Source organism: Sorex fumeus, unplaced genomic scaffold, assembly GCF_029834395.1.
Source record: "Sorex fumeus unplaced genomic scaffold, SorFum_2.1 ptg000063l, whole genome shotgun sequence".
Taxonomy (NCBI): Eukaryota; Metazoa; Chordata; class Mammalia; order Eulipotyphla; family Soricidae; genus Sorex; species Sorex fumeus.
This window is the reverse complement of record NW_026606120.1, coordinates 54940261-54966071: the sequence shown is the minus strand read 5'-3', so window position 1 is coordinate 54966071 and position 25811 is coordinate 54940261.

Below are 25811 nucleotides of genomic sequence, written 5' to 3'. Positions count from 1 at the left end.
GAGGTTACCTGGGAGGTGTAGTCCGGCAGATTTGAGAAAAAGTCCTCATTCCCGCATACTCGAGCTGTGTTTGTAGAGGCTTCTGGTCACCGGGGTTCCATCTGGGGGAGGCGGGATGCGGCGCCTACTCCATCTGGAACTTGCCGGTGATCTCGGCTCTTTTTGGAACCTGTTTTTTCTTTTTTTTTTTCCTCTGGGATCCCGCACCCTCCATGTGTTCCTTCTCTTATGCTGAACGCTTCAAAGATGGCGCTGGGGGGCGGGCTGTGGGCATGACTTCCGGAATCAGAGGTTACCTGGGAGGTGTAGTCCGGCAGATTTGAGAAAAAGTCCTCATTCCCGCATACTCGAGCTGTGTTTGTAGAGGCTTCTGGTCACCGGGGTTCCATCTGGGGGAGGCGGGATGCGGCGCCTACTCCATCTGGAACTTGCCGGTGATCTCGGCTCTTTTTGGAACCTGTTTTTTCTTTTTTTTTTTTTCCTCTGGGATCCCGCACCCTCCATGTGTTCCTTCTCTTATGCTGAACGCTTCAAAGATGGCGCTGGGGGGCGGGCTGTGGGCGTGACTTCCGGAATCAGAGGTTACCTGGGAGGTGTAGTCCGGCAGATTTGAGAAAAAGTCCTCATTCCCGCATACTCGAGCTGTGTTTGTAGAGGCTTCTGGTCACCGGGGTTCCATCTGGGGTAGGCGGGATGCGGCGCCTACTCCATCTGGAACTTGCCGGTGATCTCGGCTCTTTTTGGAACCAGTTTTTTCTTTTTTTTTTTCCTCCGGGATCCCGCACCCTCCCTGTGTTCCTTCTCTTATGCTGAACGCTTCAAAGATGGCGCTGGGGGGCGGGCTGTGGGCGTGACTTCCGGAATCAGAGGTTACCAGGGAGGTGTAGTCCGGCAGATTTGAGAAAAAGTCCTCGTTCCCGCATACTCGAGCTGTGTTTGTAGAAGCTTCTGGTCACCAGGGTTCCATCTGGGGGAGGCGGGATGCGGCGCCTACTCCATCTGGAACTTGCCGGTGATCTCGGCTCTTTTTGGAACCTGTTTTTTCTTTTATTTTTTTCCTCCGGGATCCCGCACCCTCCATGTGTTCCTTCTCTTATGCTGAACGCTTCAAAGATGGCGATGGGGCCGGGCTGTGTGCGTGACTTCCGGAATCAGAGGTTACCTGGGAGGTGTAGTCCGGCAGATTTGAGAAAAAGTCCTCGTTCCCGCATACTCGAGCTGTGTTTGTAGAGGCTTCTGGTCACCGGGGTTCCATCTGGGGGAGGCAGGATGCGGCGCCTACTCCATCTGGAACTTGCCAGTGATCTCGGCTCTTTTTGGAACCTGTTTTTTCTTTTTTTTTTCCTCTGGGATCCCGCACCCTCCATGTGTTACTTCTCTTATGCTGAACGCTTCAAAGATGGCGCTGGGGGGCGGGCTGTGGGCGTGACTTCCGGAATCAGAGGTTACCTGGGAGGTGTAGTCCGGCAGATTTGAGAAAAAGTCCTCATTCCCGCATACTCGAGCTGTGTTTGTAGAGGCTTCTGGTCACCGGGGTTCCATCTGGGGGAGGCGGGATGCGGCGCCTACTCCATCTGGAACTTGCCGGTGATCTCGGCTCTTTTTGGAACCTGTTTTTTCTTTTTTTTCTTGCTTCCGGGATCCCGCACCCTCCATGTGTTCCTTCTCTTATGCTGAACGCTTCAAAGATGGCGCTGGGGTCGGGCTGTGGGCGTGACTTCCGGAATCAGAGGTTACCTGGGAGGTGTAGTCCGGCAGATTTGAGAAAAAGTCCTCATTCCCGCATACTCGAGCTGTGTTTGTAGAGGCTTCTGGTCACCGGGGTTCCATCTGGGGGAGGCGGGATGCGGCGCCTACTCCATCTGGAACTTGCCGGTGATCTCGGCTCTTTTTGGAACCTGTTTTTTCTTTTTTTTTTTTCCTCTGGGATCCCGCACCCTCCATGTGTTCCTTCTCTTATGCTGAACGCTTCAAAGATGGCGCTGGGGGGCGGGCTGTGGGCATGACTTCCGGAATCAGAGGTTACCTGGGAGGTGTAGTCCGGCAGATTTGAGAAAAAGTCCTCATTCCCGCATACTCGAGCTGTGTTTGTAGAGGCTTCTGGTCACCGGGGTTCCATCTGGGGGAGGCGGGATGCAGCGCCTACTCGATCTGGAACTTGCGGGTGATCTCGGCTCTATTTGGAACCTGTTTTTTCTTTTTTTTTTTCCTCTGGGATCCCGCACCCTCCATGTGTTCCTTCTCTTATGCTGAACGCTTCAAAGATGGCGCTGAGGGGCGGGCTGTGGGCGTGACTTCCGGAATCAGAGGTTACCTGGGAGGTGTAGTCCGGCAGATTTGAGAAAAAGTCCTCATTCCCGCATACTCGAGCTGTGTTTGTAGAGGCTTCTGGTCACCGGGGTTCCATCTGGGGGAGGCGGGATGCGGCGCCTACTCCATCTGGAACTTGCCGGTGATCTCGGCTCTTTTTGGAACCTGTTTTTTCTTTTTTTTTTTCCTCTGGGATCCCGCACCCTCCATGTGTTCCTTCTCTTATGCTGAACGCTTCAAAGATGGCGCTGGGGGCGGGCTGTGGGCGTGACTTCCGGAATCAAAGGTTACCTGGGAGGTGTAGTCCGGCAGATTTGAGAAAAAGTCCTCATTCCCGCATACTCGAGCTGTGTTTGTAGACGCTTCTGGTCACCGGGGTTCCATCTGGGGGAGGCGGGATGCGGCGCCTACTCCATCTGGAACTTGCCGGTGATCTCGGCTCTATTTGGAACCTGTTTTTTCTTTTTTTTTTTCCTCCGGGATCCCGCACCCTCCATGTGTTCCTTCTCTTATGCTGAACGCTTCAAAGATGGCGCTGGGGGGCGGGCTGTGGGCATGACTTCCGGAATCAGAGGTTACCTGGGAGGTGTAGTCCGGCAGATTTGAGAAAAAGTCCTCATTCCCGCATACTCGAGCTGTGTTTGTAGAGGCTTCTGGTCACCGGGGTTCCATCTGGGGGAGGCGGGATGCGGCGCCTACTCCATCTGGAACTTGCCGGTGATCTCGGCTCTTTTTGGAACCTGTTTTTTCTTTTTTTTTTTTCCTCTGGGATCCCGCACCCTCCATGTGTTCCTTCTCTTATGCTGAACGCTTCAAGATGGCGCTGGGGGGCGGGCTGTGGGCGTGACTTCCGGAATCAGAGGTTACCTGGGAGGTGTAGTCCGGCAGATTTGAGAAAAAGTCCTCATTTCCGCATACTCGAGCTGTGTTTGTAGAGGCTTCTGGTCACCGGGGTTCCATCTGGGGGAGGCGGGATGCGGCGCCTACTCCATCTGGAACTTGCCGGTGATCTCGGCTCTTTTTGGAACCTATTTTTTCTTTTTTTTTTTGCTTCCGGGATCCCGCACCCTCCATGTGTTCCTTCTCTTATGCTGAACGCTTCAAAGATGGCGCTGGGGGGCGGGCTGTGGGCGTGACTTCCGGAATCAGAGGTTACCTGGGAGGTGTAGTCCGGCAGATTTGAGAAAAAGTCCTCATTCCCGCATACTCGAGCTGTGTTTGTAGAGGCTTCTGGTCACCGGGGTTCCATCTGGGGGAGGCGGGATGCGGCGCCTACTCCATCTGGAACTTGCCGGTGATCTCGGCTCTTTTTGGAACCTGTTTTTTCTTTTTTTTTTTCCTCTGGGATCCCGCACCCTCCATGTGTTCCTTCTCTTATGCTGAACGCTTCAAAGATGGCGCTGGGGGGCGGGCTGTGGGCATGACTTCCGGAATCAGAGGTTACCTGGGAGGTGTAGTCCGGCAGATTTGAGAAAAAGTCCTCATTCCCGCATACTCGAGCTGTGTTTGTAGAGGCTTCTGGTCACCGGGGTTCCATCTGGGGGAGGCGGAATGCGGCGCCTACTCCATCTGGAACTTGCCGGTGATCTCGGCTCTTTTTGGAACCTGTTTTTTCTTTTTTTTTTTTTCCTCTGGGATCCCGCACCCTCCATGTGTTCCTTCTCTTATGCTGAACGCTTCAAAGATGGCGCTGGGGGGCGGGCTGTGGGCGTGACTTCCGGAATCAGAGGTTACCTGGGAGGTGTAGTCCGGCAGATTTGAGAAAAAGTCCTCATTCCCGCATACTCGAGCTGTGTTTGTAGAGGCTTCTGGTCACCGGGGTTCCATCTGGGGGAGGCGGGATGCGGCGCCTACTCCATCTGGAACTTGCCGGTGATCTCGGCTCTTTTTGGAACCTGTTTTTTCTTTTTTTTTTTTTCCTCTGGGATCCCGCACCCTCCATGTGTTCCTTCTCTTATGCTGAACGCTTCAAAGATGGCGCTGGGGGGCGGGCTGTGGGCGTGACTTCCGGAATCAGAGGTTACCTGGGAGGTGTAGTCCGGCAGATTTGAGAAAAAGTCCTCATTCCCGCATACTCGAGCTGTGTTTGTAGAGGCTTCTGGTCACCGGGGTTCCATCTGGGGGAGGCGGGATGCGGCGCCTACTCCATCTGGAACTTGCCGGTGATCTCGGCTCTTTTTGGAACCTGTTTTTTCTTTTTTTTTTTTCCTCTGGGATCCCGCACCCTCCATGTGTTCCTTCTCTTATGCTGAACGCTTCAAAGATGGCGCTGGGGGGCGGGCTGTGGGCATGACTTCCGGAATCAGAGGTTACCTGGGAGGTGTAGTCCGGCAGATTTGAGAAAAAGTCCTCATTCCCGCATACTCGAGCTGTGTTTGTAGAGGCTTCTGGTCACCGGGGTTCCATCTGGGGGAGGCGGGATGCGGCGCCTACTCCATCTGGAACTTGCCGGTGATCTCGGCTCTTTTTGGAACCTGTTTTTTCTTTTTTTTTTCCCTCCGGGATCCCGCACCCTCCATGTGTTCCTTCTCTTATGCTAAACGCTTCAAAGATGGCGCTGGGGGGCGGGCTGTGGGCGTGACTTCCGGAATCAGAGGTTACCTGGGAGGTGTAGTCCGGCAGATTTGAGAGAAAGTCCTCGTTCCCGCATACTCGAGCTGTGTTTGTAGAAGCTTCTGGTCACCAGGGTTCCATCTGGGGGAGGCGGGATGCGGCGCCTACTCCATCTGGAACTTGCCGGTGATCTCGGCTCTATTTGGAACCTGTTTTTTCTTTTTTTTTTTCCTCTGGGATCCCGCACCTTCCATGTGTTCCTTCTCTTATGCTGAACGCTTCAAAGATGGCGCTGGGGGCGGGCTGTGGGCGTGACTTCCGGAATCAGAGGTTACCTGGGAGGTGTAGTCCGGCAGATTTGAGAAAAAGTCCTCATTCCCGCATACTCGAGCTGTGTTTGTAGAGGCTTCTGGTCACCGGGGTTCCATCTGGGGGAGGTGGGATGCGACGCCTACTCCATCTGGAACTTGCCGGTGATCTCGGCTCTTTTTGGAACCTGTTTTTTCTTTTTTTTTTTTCCTCTGGGATCCCGCACCCTCCATGTGTTCCTTCTCTTATGCTGAACGCTTCAAAGATGGCGCTGGGGGGCGGGCTGTGGGCATGACTTCCGGAATCAGAGGTTACCTGGGAGGTGTAGTCCGGCAGATTTGAGAAAAAGTCCTCATTCCCGCATACTCGAGCTGTGTTTGTAGAGGCTTCTGGTCACCGGGGTTCCATCTGGGGGAGGCGGGATGCGGCGCCTACTCCATCTGGAACTTGCCGGTGATCTCGGCTCTTTTTGGAACCTGTTTTTTCTTTTTTTTTTTTCCTCTGGGATCCCGCACCCTCCATGTGTTCCTTCTCTTATGCTGAACGCTTCAAAGATGGCGCTGGGGGGCGGGCTGTGGGCGTGACTTCCGGAATCAGAGGTTACCTGGGAGGTGTAGTCCGGCAGATTTGAGAAAAAGTCCTCATTCCCGCATACTCGAGCTGTGTTTGTAGAGGCTTCTGGTCACCGGGGTTCCATCTGGGGGAGGCGGGATGCGGCGCCTACTCCATCTGGAACTTGCCGGTGATCTCGGCTGTTTTTGGAACCTGTTTTTTCTTTTTTTTTTTCCTTCCGGGATCCCGCACCCTCCATGTGTTCCTTCTCTTATGCTGAACGCTTCAAAGATGGCGCTGGGTGGCGGGCTGTGGGCGTGACTTCCGGAATCAGAGGTTACCTGGGAGGTGTAGTCCGGCAGATTTGAGAGAAAGTCCTCGTTCCCGCATACTCGAGCTGTGTTTGTAGAAGCTTCTGGTCACCAGGGTTCCATCTGGGGGAGGCGGGATGCGGCGCCTACTCCATCTGGAACTTGCCGGTGATCTCGGCTCTTTGTGGAACCTGTTTTATCTTTTTTTTTTCCTCCGGGATCCCGCACCCTCCATGTGTTCCTTCTCTTATGCTGAACGCTTCAAAGATGGCGCTGGGGGCGGGCTGTGGGCGTGACTTCCGGAATCAGAGGTTACCTGGGAGGTGTAGTCCGGCAGATTTGAGAAAAAGTCCTCATTCCCGCATACTCGAGCTGTGTTTGTAGAGGCTTCTGGTCACCGGGGTTCCATCTGGGGGAGGCGGGATGCGGCGCCTACTCCATCTGGAACTTGCCGGTGATCTCGGCTCTTTTTGGAACCTGTTTTTTCTTTTTTTTTTTTCCTCTGGGATCCCGCACCCTCCATGTGTTCCTTCTCTTATGCTGAACGCTTCAAAGATGGCGCTGGGGGGCGGGCTGTGGGCGTGACTTCCGGAATCAAAGGTTACCTGGGAGGTGTAGTCCGGCAGATTTGAGAAAAAGTCCTCATTCCCGCATACTCGAGCTGTGTTTGTAGAGGCTTCTGGTCACCGGGGTTCCATCTGGGGGAGGCGGGATGCGGCGCCTACTCCATCTGGAACTTGCCGGTGATCTCGGCTCTTTTTGGAACCTGTTTTTTCTTTTTTTTTTTCCTCTGGGATCCCGCACCCTCCATGTGTTCCTTCTCTTATGCTGAACGCTTCAAAGATGGCGCTGGGGGGCGGGCTGTGGGCATGACTTCCGGAATCAGAGGTTACCTGGGAGGTGTAGTCCGGCAGATTTGAGAAAAAGTCCTCATTCCCGCATACTCGAGCTGTGTTTGTAGAGGCTTCTGGTCACCGGGGTTCCATCTGGGGGAGGCGGGATGCGGCGCCTACTCCATCTGGAACTTGCCGGTGATCTCGGCTCTTCTTGGAACCTGTTTTTTCTTTTTTTTTTTTCCTCTGGGATCCCGCACCCTCCATGTGTTCCTTCTCTTATGCTGAACGCTTCAAAGATGGCGCTGGGGGGCGGGCTGTGGGCGTGACTTCCGGAATCAGAGGTTACCTTGGAGGTGTAGTCCGGCAGATTTGAGAAAAAGTCCTCATTCCCGCATACTCGAGCTGTGTTTGTAGAGGTTTCTGGTCACCAGGGTTCCATCTGGGGGAGGCGGGATGCGGCGCCTACTCCATCTGGAACTTGCCGGTGATCTCGGCTCTTTTTGGAACCTGTTTTTTCTTTTTTTTTTTTCCTCTGGGATCCCGCACCCTCCATGTGTTCCTTCTCTTATGCTGAACGCTTCAAAGATGGCGCTGGGGTCGGGCTGTGGGCGTGACTTCCGGAATCAGAGGTTACCTGGGAGGTGTAGTCCGGCAGATTTGAGAAAAAGTCCTCGTTCCCGCATACTCGAGCTGTGTTTGCAGAGGCTTCTGGTCACCGGGGTTCCATCTGGGGGAGGCGGGATGCGGCGCCTACTCCATCTGGAACTTGCCGGTGATCTCGGCTCTTTTTGGAACCTGTTTTTTCTTTTTTTTTTTCCTCTGGGATCCCGCACCCTCCATGTGTTCCTTCTCTTATGCTGAACGCTTCAAAGATGGCGCTGGGGGCCGGGCTGTGGGCATGACTTCCGGAATCAGAGGTTACCTGGGAGGTGTAGTCCGGCAGATTTGAGAAAACGTCCTCATTCCCGCATACTCGAGCTGTGTTTGTAGAGGCTTCTGGTCACCGGGGTTCCATCTGGGAGAGGCGGGATGCGGCGCCTACTCCATCTGGAACTTGCCGGTGATTTCGGCTCTTTTTGGAACCTGTTTTTTCTTTTTTTTTTCCCCTCCGGGATCCCGCACCCTCCATGTGTTCCTTCTCTTATGCTGAACGCTTCAAAGATGGCGCTTGGGGGCGGGCTGTGGGCGTGACTTCCGGAATCAGAGGTTACCTGGGAGGTGTAGTCCGGCAGATTTGAGAAAAAGTCCTCATTCCCGAATACTCGAGCTGTGTTTGTAGAGGCTTCTGGTCACCGGGGTTCCATCTGGGGGAGGCGTGATGCGGCTCCTACTCCATCTGGAAATTGCCGGTGATCTCGGCTCTTTTTGGAACCTGTTTTTTCTTTTTTTTTTCCCTCCCGGATCCCGCACCCTCCATGTGTTCCTTCTCTTATGCTGAACGCTTCAAAGATGGCGCTGGGGGGCGGGCTGTGGGCGTGACTTCCGGAATCAGAGGTTACCTGGGAGGTGTAGTCCGGCAGATTTGAGAAAAAGTCCTCGTTCCCGCATACTCGAGCTGTGTTTGTAGAGGCTTCTGGTCACCGGGGTTCCATCTGTGGGAGGCGGGATGCGGCGCCTACTCCATCTGGAACTTGCCGGTGATCTCGGCTCTTTTTGGAACCTGTTTTTTCTTTTTTTTTTCCCTCCGGGATCCCGCACCCTCCATGTGTTCCTTCTCTTATGCTGAAAGCTTCAAAGATCCACTAAGTTTTAAAAAAAAAAAAGTAGCAAGTTTTTATTGGACGAAAGTTTCAGAACAAAGGGTGTATTCCAAGTGAAATGCTTTTAGAAGCATTTTCTCTAGGGCTTTTTAGGTAAAGAAGTCTGCTTCCTTTCATGTAATACTAACTGGGCAACTATGCGTTGTCTATTTCTCCTAGATGCTCCATTAGTTCGGGTGCTCTGATTTCTTTAGATAGGGGTTAAGAAAATGTTTCATATAAGTTAGCCCATAGCTCTGTTCTGGGCATTCTTTCTCTTATACATCGGTAGGTTTCCTGGCTCCTCGGGTCTTGGGTGAAGCTTAAAGTAAAAGTAAAGTAAAGGCCCTCCCGTTGATCGATTTGCTCGAGCGGGCCCAGTAACGTCTCCATTGGAGACTTTGTTGTTACTGTGTCTGGCATATCGAATACTCTCGGTAGCTTGCCGGGCTCTCCGAGAGGGGCGGAGGAATCGAACTCGGGTCGGCCATGTTGGCTGCATGCAAGGCAGACGCCCTACCCGCTGTGCTATGAAGCTTAGATCCTGAAAAAGCTACTTTAATGTGTAGAGCAGTGCAAGGCTAAAGTGAGGGGTCCAAATAGTGTGAGGGAAAGATGGGTGCTGAGAAAGGGTCTCACCTAACAACTACCAGGGAGATCCTAAAGCAGACAATTGGCAAATCAGTCCAAAGATATCTCTTTCTTTAGCACACACTCAGGCAAGCTTGACAGGTCTCGTCTTGGGGATCCCCAGGAACAAAGGGGCCCAGAAAATGGCTCAAAGGCTTAGGAAGTGCTCAGTGCAAGCTGGGGTCCAGTGATTGATCCTTAATGTTCTGCAATCCAGTACTGCCCCTCACTGTCTGGGGTACCTGGTGAGAGGGAAATAAATAATTACAATAAATAAACAAAAATTTCTGTAGTAGTAGGGTGGAAATATATATATATATACATATATATTATATACTCCTTCCTCCTTTCCTTTCTCTTCCTATCTCCCTCTCCTCTCTCACTCCAAAGATAACATATACACAGATGACTAGTTGATCTTAGAGAAGTTAATCTCTCCCTTTGCATGACCTGAATTATTTGATAGCTGCTCCTAGCTGACATAAGACCATGAGTGGTAAATGAAAATAAGAAGAGTTATTTGAAATTTTTGAGAAAGAAGCAGAGAATTCCACAGTGTTAGGAATAAAATTACATCATCTAGTGAAAAATGATCATTCTGTGAAGGAAATACAAGCAGCCATGCAAGTGACTTCCCCAAGTTCATCTACCTGTTATAGCTACTCATCCAGAAACACATACCGAGTACTTATCACTTCAAGCAGAAACTGTTCCTTGCGTCCTCTGGATAAACATATAGGATCATCCTAGTAACCCTGAATGATATTGTCCACCAGTGGGAGTGCTCCCTGAGAGCAGAGCCAGGAGTCAATCCTGAGCATCACAGACTGTGGTTGAAAAAACTAAAGTCAATAAAATAAGATTCGTGCCTCGATTCTTCCAGGGGATGCCGGGCTGCCCAGCTGGGCGGGAAAACCATCCCTGAGTCAGTTCTCCCAGGGATCGCGTCACCAACCGGCTTCTATGACGAATGCCGCCCCCCCACTTCCGTCTTCCGCCCCGGGTGTAGAATGCAGGTCAAAAGACCGAACTAGCAGCGGAGTTTCCGGCCGGAGTGATAGAATGGTGGGGAGGCGCTTGCCTTACAAGTGGCTGTTCCCGAGTTCGGTCCCCGCTACCACGTACTTCAAGTGAGCACTCTCTCGTATTCACTGGAAATTGGAGCATTGAAATTGAATGAATATTGAAGACTGTCTTGAATTGAACCGTTGAGATTGCCTTGAAGATTCAAATTGCCTTGATCTCATTGAGAGGGACTCTCAAATGAGCAAGGATCATGTTTTTTTGATTGTTTTGTTCCCCCCCTTTGGAGATCTTAATATCGGTGAGACAACTCTCACCAGTTTTCATCTGAACTTAGGGCAGTTCTAGGAAGGAACTCAGTCTGATTGAAAAAAGGACGTAAAAAAGGGGGGAAGAAATGCTTAAGAGAGCTTAAAGATTTAAAATTTCATTTTTAAGGGAGTTGGGATAGAGAAGGACCACCTTGACAAGGATAGTTGGAAATGATCACTGGATTAGAACTGCATGCTGAAAATAGATAAAGCAACAAACATGAGAACATCTCTGTACCTGTATTGCAAAAAAAATTGCCCAAAAGGAGAGAGGGAGAGAGGGGGGGGGGAGAGAGAGAGAGAGAGAGAGAGAGAGAGACAAGAAAAGTGTCTGCCATAGACATAGGCTTGGAGGGAGGGTTACGGGAAGGAAACTGGGGTCATTGGTAGTGGGAAATGTCCACTGGTGGAGGGACAGATGTTCGAGCACTGTATGACTGAAGCCCGACCAGAAATAGTTTTATCACTCTGTACCTCATGTTGGTTTAATTTTTAAAATACATAAATGTTTAAAATAATAATAAATAATTTTAAGTAAAATAAAATGGAGATATAGATACACAGTTTCTCAGACTTATAAAGAAAACAAAATGCTGAGCACTGAGGCTCTTGGGGTTGCTGACATAAGCCAGTGAGCCAGGGGGCACTGGGTGGAGACACTGAGACTCTGTGTCTCTGTCATCTCTCTCACCCTCTTGTCTGTCTCCCAACTAGGACCCACAAACAGATGGTAAAGGAGAAACTGACCAGAACAAATAAATAGATGCTTGTTTTTAAAATAATGGGGCCGGGTGCTGAAGAGATAGCACAGTGAGTAGGGCGCTTGGCTTGCACACTGCTAATCTGAGTTAAATTCCAAGTATCATATATGGCCCTCAAGCACCGCCAAGTATAATTCCTGAGTGCTGTCAGGCATAACCATTGAGCATCACTGGGTGTGACCCCAAAGCCAAAAGAAAAAAAAAGGAAAAAATGAAGTAATGGGGTAGGAGCAATAGTAGTGAGGTAGGGCACTCACCGTGGGACATAGCTGATCTGAATTCAATCCCCAGAACCCCATATAGTCCCCAAACTTGCCAGGACTGATCCCTGAGTACAGAGACAGGAATAAGTACTGAATACCAACCAGGTATGTCCCCTCTCCAAAACCTTTTTTAAAATTAAATACAATTAAAAAAGATATAGACTCATCATTTTTCAGTCTTAAAAAGGGCACACTGTGGGATGTGCCCTGGATGGCCTTGATATAATCCCATCTTGTGACCGCAGAATGAGCTCGAGGACCTTGAAATGATGCTCTGCTGTGCAAGTAATATACTTAAGAGTTCCTGCTCTATACTCTCTCACCTTCTGTCCCTTCCCCCAACAGACACTCTGTAACACTGAGCCTTGGTTCTGGGCCCAGTCTGAAAAAGCATGAGCTCAGCTGGGTCCACCATTATGAGTCCATTCTACTTCTAAAGTTTTGTGAGTGATTATTCAGTTCTTCCAAGTCTGATTAGGCCAAAAATCCAAAATACAGAACCATGAGCAATCTTCAGGCCTGTGCCATCTAGAACCATTGGACGAGAATTGGACCCAGAACAAAAGTGTGCATGGAAACCAATGGAGAGCAGAGCAGGGAGGCATTTGATGAGCATACGGGGAAAACGACTTATCCTGAGTATGTCTCCTTTGGGCTAAGGCAATGAGCCAAGGTTGCGATGGCAAGGTCAAAGTGATATGGTAAGCATTGTCACCATTGATGTCAAACCAAAGTAGACACCAAGTATCAACTAAGCACCTGCTTTCCACGAGAAAATACAGACTTATACTTGCTGCCTGCTTCTATTTCATGGGAAAGTTTCAAGCTCAACAGTATCAACACTACATAGGGGCATTTCACCCAATCACTGGTGTCTTTGCCAACCTTATACTCTCAGGTCTTTTGGAATTTGTGCTTCAGACAATAAGATATTTGCACAATACCCACAGGCCAAGGAATTCTTTTTATAGTAAGTGATGTGGGCTGTTAATGATGTGAGCCTATGTGATTTGGGAATCACATGTGTCTACACAAAATTAATTACCCTACCATAACGAGATTGAGTGAATGGCAGAGACTGTTCACTCAGCAAACGGAGATATAAGCTAAAGATTGGGACCTCTCCATTTTCCATGAGCAATTAGATGACTGGAATTTCAAAGTCAAGAACCCGCTCTGTTAGTTTCCTTCCTTGTACAAATGCTATTTATGCACTCAATGGTTATCAACTCGGGAAAGCTCTGATGTGGGGAACTCAATGAATCTATTAGAGGAAGTTTCCTTCAGAGACTTTTCCCTGTCTCTTTTCACTATCCATGGGGCAGTTGGCACAGAATCCAGTTATTTTTATTTTCTGTTTCCTGTGGCTTTCCCAATCCTTGCACCCTTTTTTGAAAGACTGTGTTGTCCATGATCTAGGCAGAGAACAACATTCCCAATCTTCCCATGATCCTCCTCTTCTTATAAAAACAAGGCAGAGCTTGGATCCAAGAGAATCTGCGAACTGCGTGCTTGAGCCTGGGAACTACCCAGCAACCAGATAATGAAACGCTTTGCAGCTGCCCTTCTCATGCTCCTGCTGGCTGTGGCTGCCCTTGGCATCCCGGCCCCAGTCACCCAAGGTAAGTCCAGTGACCTTCTCATGGATGGTCAGGTCTATGGTCACTCCTGGTCTGATCCCTGATAGCCCCTACTCAATATGTAAATGTGATTTGCAGCAGCAGGACCAGGCGGGGTGCCTCAGTGGTTGGGAGCCCTCACCTGGCTAGAGCAGCATTGGGAAATCAAAGTCTGGGGGTGACATGGGAACATAGCAGAGTGGGGTCTCTGGTCTTCCCAGATTATCCTGGTTCTGGAAGAATACTACTGGGTGCACATAAAGTTTTAAAAAAAAGTAGCATGTTTTTTATTGGAAGAAAGTTTCAGAACAAAAGGGGTATTTCAAGTGAAATGCTCTTAGAAGCCTTTTGTCTAGGGCTTTATAGGTAAAGATGTCTGCTTCCTTTCATGTAATACCAACTGGGCCACTATGCGTTATCTATTTTTCCTAGATGCTCCATAAGTTCGGGTGCTCTGATTTCTTTAGCTAGGGGATAAGAAAAAGTTTCACATAAGTTAGCCCATAGCTCTGTTCTGGGCATTCTTTCTCTTATAGATTGTTAGATTTCCTGGCTCCTCGGGTCTTGGGTGAAGCTTAGATCCTGAAAAAGCTACTTTAATGTGTAGAGCAGTGCAAGGCTAAAATGAGGGGTCAAAATAGTGTGAGGGAAAGATGGGTGCTGAGAAAGGGTCTCCCCTAAAAACTACCAGGGAGATCCTACAGCAGACAATTGGCAAATCATCCCAAAGATTTCTCTTTCTCTAGCACACACTGAGGCAAGCTTTACAGCTCTGGTCTTGGGAATCCCCAGGAACAAAGGGGCCCAGAAAATGACTCAAAGGCATAGGAAGTGCTCAGTGCAAGCAGGGGTCCTGTGATTGATCTTTTATGTTCTGCAATCCTGTCCTGCCCCTCACTGTCTAGGGTACCTGGTGAGAGGGAAATAAATAATTACAATAAATAAACAAAAATTTCTGTAGTAGTACGGAGGAGATGTATATATATATATAATATATCCTCCCTCCCTCCTTTCCTTTCTCTTCCTATTTTCTTATCCTCTCTCTCTCTGTCTCTGTCTCTCTCTCCAAAGATAACCTATACTCAGATGACTAGCTGATCTTAGAGAAGTTAATATCTCCCTTTGCATGACGCGAATTATTTGATAGCTGTTCCTAGCTTAGCTAAGACCATTAGGGTAAATGAAAGTAACAAGAGTTATTTGAAAATTTGGAGAAAGAAACAGAGAATTCTACAGTATTAGTGATGAAGTTACATCATCTAGTGAAAAATGATCATTTTGTCAAGGAAATACAAGCAGCCATGCAAGTGACTTCCCCAAGTTCACCTACCTGATATAGCTACTCATCCAGAAACACATACCTAGTACTTACCACTTCAAGCAGAATCTGTTCCTTGCATCCTCTGGGTAAACATATTGGATCATCCTAGTAACCCTGAATGATAGACTATTCTTAGATAACCTAGTTTCATCTGTTCACCTCATTATTCTCATTTTACAAACAATGAAATTCAGACATTTCAGTCTTATTGATTTCTTCTGTGAGCTCACATAGGTATTTAGTGGGAGAATTAGCACATAACCAAGTTGGGAAGCTGTTACAGGACTATAAGATCATTAAAATTTGAATTCTACAAGTTCTACCTATACAATTAGTAACTAGAAATGAAAAAGAGGTTTTGTTCTTGACTTAGTGCAATGCAGGTCTACATACCTTATCCACTATTTTGATACTAGTGATTACAGGAATATTGACTCTTCAAATTTTAGAAAAAATATTCACTATGAACCAGTAATTCCAATTCCAACTTATTCCTCCAAGAACTGGAAGCAGATAGGAGACACTGGCACACCATGGTTCTGAGAGCATTAGAATCATCAGTCAAAAGGTGAGAGCAGTCAGAGCAGTCTTGGACAAGTGATTGTGTGTTTGGTATTAAAGTGGTATGTAGACACGCAGTGAACTGCTTCTCAGCTGTCAAAAGGAAGAAAATGATCACATACTCTACATCACTGAGGCTGCTGGGGTAAGTGACATAAGGCAGTGAGTCAGGGAGACACCAGGTGGACACACTGAGACTCCTGCCTCTCTGTCCTCTCTGTCCTCTCTCTCACCCCCACGTCTGTCTCCCACAGAGGGCCCAGGACCATGTCTCCGCCTGAAGCTGAACCTGAGATATATGGTAAAGGGTGGGGGTGTGGTCGAGAGCAGAGGGGGCCAACCTGAGACTCACCTGCCTGTGGTTGCGGCCCATCTTATCGGCGGGATGTGGGTGTAAGGGAGGGTCCTGCGGGTGGTGACTATCTCTAAGGATGATCTACTCGGGCCCCAGGTCCCTCGTCATCTATGACCTTCTACCACCTGGCCGTCCCTGGTGAGTTCCCATGGACAGGGTGATGTCTGATCACGAGTACATCCTTCCTTTCCTGGGAGAGATGATCCTGCCACTGCTTTAGAACTGTGCGGGTCACTACACACACAAACACACACACACACACACAAACACACAGAGAGAGAAAGAGAGAGAGATACACACACAGCACACACAGAAAAAGAGAGAGAGACAGCACACACAGAGACAGCACACACACAATATGCACACAGACACACACACACACACACACACACACACACAGAACTTAGCCTCCAGCCCCGCCGGGCGGAGAAAGGAGATGCAGGCAGTTTGTGAAGGAAGAAAAAAAAATGTCCTTGGAGTCACTAAGTCTTGGTTCTCTCCAGAATTTTGGAGGAATGCGGGGAAGGACCTGAACCCTTTATGTACATATTCTCTTCTGAAATGGTCGTTTCTCTTCTGCAGCCTTCAGCGGAGACATCGACTGCAGCTATAGCAAGTACCAGAACTTCAACTGTTCGAGAATGAAAGATTATTATAAAACCAGCAGTGAGTGCCCCCACTGGGGCATCGTGTAGGTGTTCAATCACAGGCCTTGTGCTCTGGGGGCAGGGAGAGGAGATCTAATGGACGGTGTCAGGGAAATTCCCTGAATCTCTCCAGGCTCTAAGGTGGATCCCAGAGGCCCCAAGGAAGGAGAGATTGGGGAAGAGAAGAGCCCAGGAGATAAGCTGACCTAAGAAGGGACAGGAGAGGAGATGCCAGAGAGTCTCTGAGCTCCAGGAAGAGAGAATGAAAGCTTGACTAGGTGGGGAACCCTGGGCAGGAAGGGGGGTTTCCCAAGTCCATAGAATTTCCCAGTGTGTGATCTTCCTCTCCTTCCCTCCTAACTTCATACCTAAGGAAGACAAGAAGACCTGTGCAGACCCTCGGAACAAAAAGGTCCATTTCTGCTTGGAGTCCCTAGTACCAAATTACAAGTTAACGCAGATGCTGGAAGCATTTCGTGCCTAATAAGGGGCTCTGTATTTTCTTCTCTCTTACCTGCTCCACGGTTCCTGCAACTATCTCTGGATACACTACTTGCTTTTGTTTCATTTGGCGTGGTTGGGGGTTTGTGGGTTCACCCAGTGGTGCCAAGGGTTTTCCTCCAGGCCATTATCTCAGAAATCATTCCTGGCTATGCCCAAGGAACTCTATGTAGTTGTGGGGTTACAATCTGCTATGTTTAGTGGAAGGAATGCAGTCCCCAACTTAAATCCTAGCTCCATATGAACCCTTCACACCCTCAAGTCCTCACAGCTACAGCAAAGAATGTTAGATGTCTGGTGTGTGCTCTAACTAATCGCAACATCGACAGAAATACTAAATAAATGGGGAGTGTCACCATTTCTTCAAGAATGTACTCTACCATCACCATCAAAGAAAATTGTGTATATCACTTCAGATTTCTGTGTTGTCACTCCTGGGAACATATCACAGAGAGGCAAAAAAGTATACTCAAAATGACATCTGCACTTGTTTGTTCATTGCAGCACTGTTTACAATAGTCAGCATCTGGAAAAAAACCTGAGTGCCGAGAAAAGATGACTGGCTAAAGAAACTTTGGTACATCAACACATTGAAGTACTATGTAGCTGTTAGAGAAGATCAAGTCATGAAATTTACATACAAGTGGTACTACAGGGAAAGTATCATGCTAAGTGAAATTAGTCGGAAAGACAGGGACAGACATTGAAAGACTGCATTCATCCGGGGAATATAAAGTAACAAAAAGGAGACTAACACCCAAGAATAGCAGAGACATATACCAGGAGGTTTACTCCATGGCTTGGAGGCCAGCCGCACATATGAAGGGAAAAAGAAGCTCAGATAGAGAAGGAAGCACCAAATAAAGGGTGTTGGGAGGATCCTCCCAGGATGGGCGATGCATTCTGAAAGTGGACTATTGACCGAACATGATTGCCACTCATTGCAAACTACAGCACCTAAAGGGAGAGAGAGAGAACAAAAGGGAATGCCCTGCCACAAAGGTAGGGTGAGATGGGGGGTAGGAGGGATGCTGGGATCATTGGTAGTGGAGAGTGGGCACTGGGGGAGAGATGGGTACTCAATCATTGTATAACTGAAACCCAAGCACAAAAATTTGTAAGTCTACAACTGTACCTCATGGTGTTTCACTAATAAATTTTTTTAAATGACAGATTTATGTGCTGTTTTTTCATAATAAACCCAGGAACTATAGGTTTGTCCTGCTCAGTTGGGTTCTGGATGTCACAGTTTCCTCTAGCTGCCCTTCCTCCCTTCTGACTGAAGGAGCTCTGCCCTAAACACCACTGAACCCCGTAGACGCCAACGTCTCCACACAGCACACCGACAGCCATTCAGGGAAAACAGGAATGAGTCCCGTGAAGGAGGCAACACCCAGAACATGCATCTGGGTCCCAGAGGAGGACAAGGCATCTCAGGAGCATGGTCAGCTGAAAGGAGGGATTTCAGCTTCTGGGAAGAGTCAGGAGTGGGGGTGGTCCCTCATCTCTCTGATGCTGAGTGTGCAGAACCCACGAGCCAAAGGGAGATGACAGAGGAGGAGTCCTGCCTTCCTGCCAGAACTGCTTCCTGCAGCCAATGAGGCCACACCACTGAGAATGACCATAGTTCTGTGACATCCAGGACATCAGCCTTCTGTGAAGACACCAAGAGGGCCTGCAGTGCACTCTGGAGGATGAAGGGCAGATCTGCAGTTGGATCTCCTTGAATTGGGAGCTGCCCTAGAGGGGTGGATCCCTCTGCTCCCAGGACAGGCCTGACTGAGAGAGGATGCTGATCTGTGTCCTGTCCAGGTCCTTTACAGCTCTTTGGGTCCCTTGTAGCTCAGTGCTAATGAACACAGGTCCATGAAAGCACTGAATTAAACTAAATTAACATTTTGAAAAAAAACTTTACTTAATCACTTAACTTCCCGTTAGTCATCGATTTACTCGAGTGGGTACCGGTGATATCTCCATTTGTCCCTGTCGCGTGCTAGTGTAGCCCAATGTCATCTGTTCCCTCTGGGAACACGAAGAGCCTCAAACCAATCGTTCATGATCTTGAGGAAGAAGTCTGACCCTCTGGTAGGTGGGCGGCCAGGTGGTCTTTTGACATCCCGTGAAATCCAGTCGGTAACAGCTCTAGTCCAGTGGTCGTCTTTAAATCTCATTACGTGACCAGCCCATCTGATCTTTGACACCTTGGCAAATGAGACAGCGTCCCTGAATCTTGATCGTCGACGGATGTTGGAACTCCGGATTCTTTCTCTCATTTGAGTGAAACGTGATATTCCAGGCATAGCTCTTTCCATTCCTCTTTAGGAGACCTGAATAGCGTTCTCATCCTGTTTGCGTAGGGCCCAGGTCTCTGAGGCATATGTTAATGCAGGAAGAACAGTGGAATCAAAGAGATGTGCCCAGAGCCAGAGTTTCTTCGTCCTCTTAGCTATTTCTTCGACGTTCTTGAAGGCGTTCCAAACCGCTCTCTTCCTCCTGCGCATCTTGGGTGCCAGGTCATTTGTCATGTTGACTTCTGGACCTAGGTACACATAGCTGTTGCATTCGGAGATGGTCGTTCCGTTGAGAGCGAATGGGGCATCAGGAACGAGGCTGTTTTCATAAACATTGTCTTCGTGCCTTCTTGTCTCGGTCAGACCAATGATGTCGTACTTGATCATTCGCGCTTGTACCATCAGGTCCTCGATGGATGCATCTGATGCTAGCATACGTGCATTGAAAGTACAGATGATCATTTTTGTCTTCCTTCGTTGTGGCAGCCTAGGTCGGCCTTGAGATTTTGTCGGCCTCTCCTTTCTCATCCTTCGCAGTGCTGCCATGTCGGTGAAGCCTTCAGGGTCAGGTGAATGAGACCAGTTGTAGTTACTGGTTTTGGCATATCGAATACACAATGGATAGCTTGCCAGGCTCTTCCGTGCGGGTGGAATACTCTCGGTAGCTTGCCAGTCTTTCTGAGAGGGATGGAGGCTTTTGGGGTGACCTCTAATCACCCTTGTAGGTGTTACCATATTTGAACCCTATCAAATATCGTACGACAATTCCGGAAGATGGGTATTTAGTGTCTTATGATGTGTCCGGAAAGCGTCCTGGAGTGTGGCGACGGCTGGGTAGTGGAAGTAGTGTCGAGAGTGGAAGTCTGACAGTGGGGTATTTATCTGGGTGGGGTGGGTCTCTTGTGTGCAATTCGATCCCTGGGTGGTTTATGGAAGCAGACAGGGCAGGGTAGGGTGGGGGTCCTGATTAGAATCCCATTGTCACCTGTGGTGGTGGGAGAAAGCAGAGAAGCTCTGTCCCTGGGTCCACCGAGCCTGGAGTCCAAGGTCTCAGAGAGTTCCGCTTATCTTGTTCTGTGGGTCTTCAGTCGTGCGTGGGTCTCGCCGGAGCTGGCACGAATCTCACCATGCCGTTTTCGACACTGGAGAAGAATTGTTCCTCAGAACATGAGATAAAAGAGGTGTTGGAGGCGTCGGTGTCCTTGTCAACACAAACTTGGCCAAGAGCATTGATTTATTCGAATGCCTAACAACCTGAATCGGACGTTTACATTTGAATAGATGTGGCTCACTGCCTGCAGTTTCTACCTTCGTTGTCTACGCACCAACATCTCATTATGATGAAAGAGAAATCGAGAAGTTCTACATGGAGCTAGAGAAGTTCTATAAAGAAGACCACACCTTCTACAAGATCACTGTGGGTGATTTTAATGCCAAGATAGGACCGAGAAGATCAGCTGAAGAACTTCACATCGGGACCCATGGCCTAGAATGGAACGAACAGGGTGAGAGACTGTCTGAGTTTATCATGTTGACCAAAACCATTCATGGTAACTCACAGTTCCAGAAGGCAGAATCTAAACGATGGACATGGGAGTCTCCCGGTGGATGATTCCACAACGAAATAGACCACATCATATTCAATTGACGGTTTTGCCTGACTGATGTCGCTGTTGTCCCAAAATTTCGAACGGGATCGGACCACTGTCTCCTTCGTGCAAAATTCTACTTCACAGAGCGGGGACAAAGGGCTGCAAAGTTCAAAAAGAGAACTCCCAGAATGACCACCAACAGGGAACTCTTTCGTACTATTGCGGCAACATGGGAAGATGCCATTGTTGACAACATTGACGAGGAATATGATCCACTGGTTCAGCACCTCCATGAATATGCGAGGAACGCCAAGAGTGAGATAGCCACAAAAAATCGCCTATCTTCGAAAACTCTTGAGCTAATTCGCCAGCGTGGTTTGGCGCATGCCTCAGGCAACCGCAAGCTAATGTCCGAGCTCGCAAAGCAGTGCAGAGATGCGATCAAGGAAGACCTCAAAGAGAGAAGAGCAGAAGTACTGGTAGATGCGGCAGAAGCCGGGAAAAGTATTCGGAATGCCCGCCTGTCCTTCGCCAACTATAAGACCAAGATGACTGCCCTCCGACGTCCTGATGGATCCATCACATCCTCCAGAACGGCAGTGGAGAAGATTATCCATGCCTTCTACTCAAATCTCTTCGATAGCCATGTCCACTTGCCGACATACCAAATTCCACAGGATGGATATGTCGTTCCCAACGTTCTCCCTTCCGAAATTCGACACGCCATTTCGTCGGTAAAGAAACGAACAGCACCCGGCCTAGACAAGGTCAGACCTGAACACCTGAAGAACCTGCCGTCAGTACTCATCAATACACTGGCTCGGCTCTTCAGTGTGAAGAAGTGTATTAATGAGTACTGACGGCAGGTCCTTCAGGTGTTCAGGTCTGACCTTGTCTGGGCCGGGTGCTGTTCGTTTCTTTACCGAAGAAATGGCGTGTCGGATTGCGGAAGGGAGAACGTTGGGAACGACATATCCATCCTGTGGAATTTGGTATGTCGGCAAGTGGACATGGCTATCGAAGAGATTTGAGTAGAAGGCATGGATAATCTTCTCCACTGCCGTTCTGGAGGATGTGATGGATCCATCAGGACATCAGAGGGCAGCACCTCCATGAATGTGTGAGGAACGCCAAGAGAGAGATAGCCACGAAAAAACACCTGTCTTTGAAAACTCTTGAGCTTATTTGCCAGCGTGGTTTGGCGCATGCCTCAGGCAACCGCAAGCTAACGTCCGAGCTCGCAAAGCAATGCAGAGATGCGATCAAGGAAGACCTCAAAGAGAGAAGAGCAGAAGTGCTGGTAGATGCAGCAGAAGCCGGGAAAAGTATTCGTAATGCCCACCTGTCCTTTGCCAACTACAAGACCAAGATGACTGCCCTCCCCCAAAAAAAACAAAAAAAATAATTTGGAGTTCATGCCAAATTCAATCAGCTTAACTAATAGCTTAATAAATAGCAGTACTCCTAAATGAAGAAAAAGAAAGAAAAGTTAAAATTGAACTTAATAGCAATTTTATACTTATAGCTATGAAATCATATACTTTTTTTTTCTTTTTTAAATTTTATTGAATCACCATGAGATAGTTATAGTTTGGGTTACAATCAAACAACGATCAAGCACCCATTCCTCCACCAGTGCACATTCCCCACCACAAATATTCCCAGTATACCCCCCCCCGCTTTCCCACCCTCCCTCTGCCTCCATGGCAGACATGATTCCCCGTACTCTCTCTCTACTTTTGGGCATTATGATTTGCAATACAGACCCTGAGAGGTTATCATGCTTGGTTCTTTATCTACTGTTTGCACACATCTCCCATCCCGACCGATTCTTCCGGTCATCTTTTTCTTGGTGATCCCTTCTCTATTCCAGCTGCATTCTCCCCTTTGCTCATGAGGCAGGCTTCCAGCTATGGAGCAATCTATCTGTCATGTGTGTCTACTGTCCTTAGGTGTCAGCCTCATGTTATGTTGTTTTATACTCCACAAATGAATGCAGTCCTTCTATGTCTGGGAAAGAATATATACCCAATACCCATATGATAAGGATTAATATCCAGGACATACAAGACACTAGTAGAATTGTACGAGAAAAAAAAACTCCAACACCATCAAAAAATAGGGAGAAGAAATGAACAGAAGTTTCCTCAAAAAAAAAGAAATAAAAATGGCCAAAAGGCACATGAAAAAATGCTCCACATTGCTAGTCATTAGAGAGGTGCAAATCAAAACAACAATGAGATATCATCTCACACCACAGAGACTGGCACATATTCAAAAGAACAAAAGCAACCAGTGCTGGCATGGGGAAAAAGAGACACTCTTTCACTGTTGGTGGGAATGCCCACTAGTCCATCCTTTCTGGAAAACAGTATGGACCGTCTTTCAAAAACTAGAAATTGAGCTTCCATATGACCCCGTAATACCACTTCTGGGAATATATCCCGAGAATGCAAAAAAGCACAATAGAAATGACATCTGTACCTATATGTTCATTGCAGCACTGTTCACAATAGCCAAAATCTGCAAACAACCCAAGTGCCCTAGAACAGATGACAGATTAAAGAAACTTTGGTACATCTACACAATGGAATACTATGCAGCGTTATGAAGAGAGGAAGTCATGAACTTTACTTATAAATGGTAGACATGGAGAGTATCATGCTAAGTGAAATGAGTCAGAAAGAGAGGGACAGACATATGCTACATCTTTCATTACAAAATCTGGATCTATGGACTCATAAAATGCAAAATAAAACCATGAACCTGAAGGACCAAGAGTTGTTTGAAAAATAATTGTGGACAAGGACTCGAACTCTAAGGAAGAGCTCAGGCCTGGTACATGCCCGACCTCAATGCCAGCTCCACAAACACCCTGTATAATTTCTCTTTATTTTTTTTTGCTTTTTTGGGGGTCATACCTGGTGATGCACAGGGGTTACTCCTGGCTGTGCACTCAGGAATTACTCCTGGCAGTGCTCAGGGGACCATATGGGATGCTGGGAATCAAACTCGGGTTGGACGCGTGCAAGGCAAGCACCCTACCCGCTGTGCTATTGCTCCAGCCCCTGTATAATCTCTTTTAAATTAAAAATAAAAGTTTTTCAAGCTGGAGCTCGAGTGATAGTATAGCAGCTAGGGTGCTTACTTGGAACTTGGCCACCGCAGGTTCAAGTCTATGTACCACAGACAGTCAGCTGAGCTCTGCCCAAATTATTCCTGAGAACAGAACCAAGCCAGTTCTGAGTACTACCAGGTAGAGCCCCCAAAACAAAACAAATGAACAAAAGTGGGCAACACATGGAAAGATACTTCCAGAAAAACTCACAGATGACTTACAAACATAAGGGGAAATGATGGCTATCACTCATTATTACAGAAATGTACCTGAAATCCACAATGAGATGCATACCAGGCTGGTGAGAATCCCTATGTCAGGATGATCAGAAACAGTTACTATTGGAGAGGATATGGAGAAAAGCACCCTGGTATTTGGTTAACATGAATGTAAGCTCATATAAATCCCATGGAGAAAAATATGGAGTTCTTGTAAAAATACAAATAGTCATACCATGTTATTCTACATGTCTCTAAAAGGAATTTATCCAAAAGACAGAAATATGCTAATTACATAAGATATTTGCACTCCTATGTTCATAAAAGTGTTAGTCACAAAAGTCAAAACAAGAAACTGGAAAGTTGGTTCACAGTTGGTTCTCAGTTTACCTGAGCACAAGAGGTGGACTCAGGACGCAGGGGAAAACAAATAGGTAGAAAAGTCTCTGGGACATTGGTGGAAGGAAGTGAGAACTCTGGTGGCTTGTGGGGTATTAGAAAAATTTATTCATGAAAGTATTGTTAACAGTATTATAAATCATGGTACTTGAATTTAAAGGGTGGGGAGGGACATGGAATTAACTTAACTCTCCATGTATGGATGCCTGGATAATGAAACTATGATGTACACACATACTCGTGGAATATTACATGGTCATTAAAAAGATGAAAGACCCCAACTTCAATCCCAGCACCAGATGTCTCTCCACACCCCTGAGTGAGTCCCTAAAAATTTTTTTAAAGCCTGAGTTAAAGCTATAGTACAGCAGGTAGGATTCTTGCCTTGGACTTGGCACCACATTTGGTCACCTGAGCCCTACCAAGATGGTTCTACTGGAAGTGATGATGCTGGGAAAAATAAATCAGAAAATAAAAAACAATTTCAAGACTTTTTACTCCCGTGTGGAAAATAAGTAATGAATAATGAATGCAAAGAAACTGGAAGAAGGAAGGAAGGAAGGAAGGAAGGAAGGAAGGAAGGAAGGAAGGAAGGAAGGAAGGAGGAAAGAAGAGAGGGAGGGAGGGAAGGAAGGAGGGAGGGAGGGAGGGAGGGAGGGAGGGAGGGAGGGAGGGATGGAGGGAGGGAGGAAACTAAGTCCCAGATTCGGTGAAAACTATTGTGGCTAGAGAGGGACAAGGGAGCCTGGGAGGCTGGAAGAGGGGTCTTCCCATTGCTGCGAGGACCCTGGAACACCTGTGATGGGGCTGGAGAATGCTCCTTAGAGAGGTATCATCTAAGAGCCCGGAAGTCTATAATGATGCAAACTAATGAAAATTCCACTTTGAAAATGAATTAATTTAAATATTAAAAGTAATTATGATTAGCGTCCCAAAATGTCCCAAGGCAGAAAATAGAAAAGCTGCCTTCTTTCAAGATTTTTGTTGTTGTTTTTAGGCCAAAAACAGCTGTGAGACAGTATGAGAATGCTATTTGATTCTCCCAAAGAGGAATCTACAGAGCTATGCTTGGAATATCACGCTTCACTCAAATAAGAGAAAGAATCCGGAGTTCTGACCTCCGTCGACGGTCAAGAATCATGGACACTGTCTCGTTTGCCAAGGTGTCAAAAATCAGATGGGCTGGACACATAATGAGATTTGAAGATGACCACTGGACTAGAGCCATTACTGACTGGATTCCATGGGATGTCAAAAGACCACGTGGCCGCCCACCTAGAAGATGGTCAGACTTTTTCGTCAAGACCCTGAACAACCGATTTGAGGCTCGTCATGTTCCTAGAACGAGCAGACACCATTGGGCTACACTAGCACGCGACAGGGACGTATGGAGACGTTACTGGCGCCCGCTCGAGAAAATCGATGAGTAATGGGAAGTCAAGTGATCAAATGTGATTTAGTGATAAAACAAGAATTAGAACAAAATGAAGTCTCTTATGCCAAGAACCAGCTCATCAAACCAAATTTGATTTCCATACAGATTGGCCTTCCCAGAAATGGACCTCAATTCAGTTCCTCAGGAGCTTCCTAT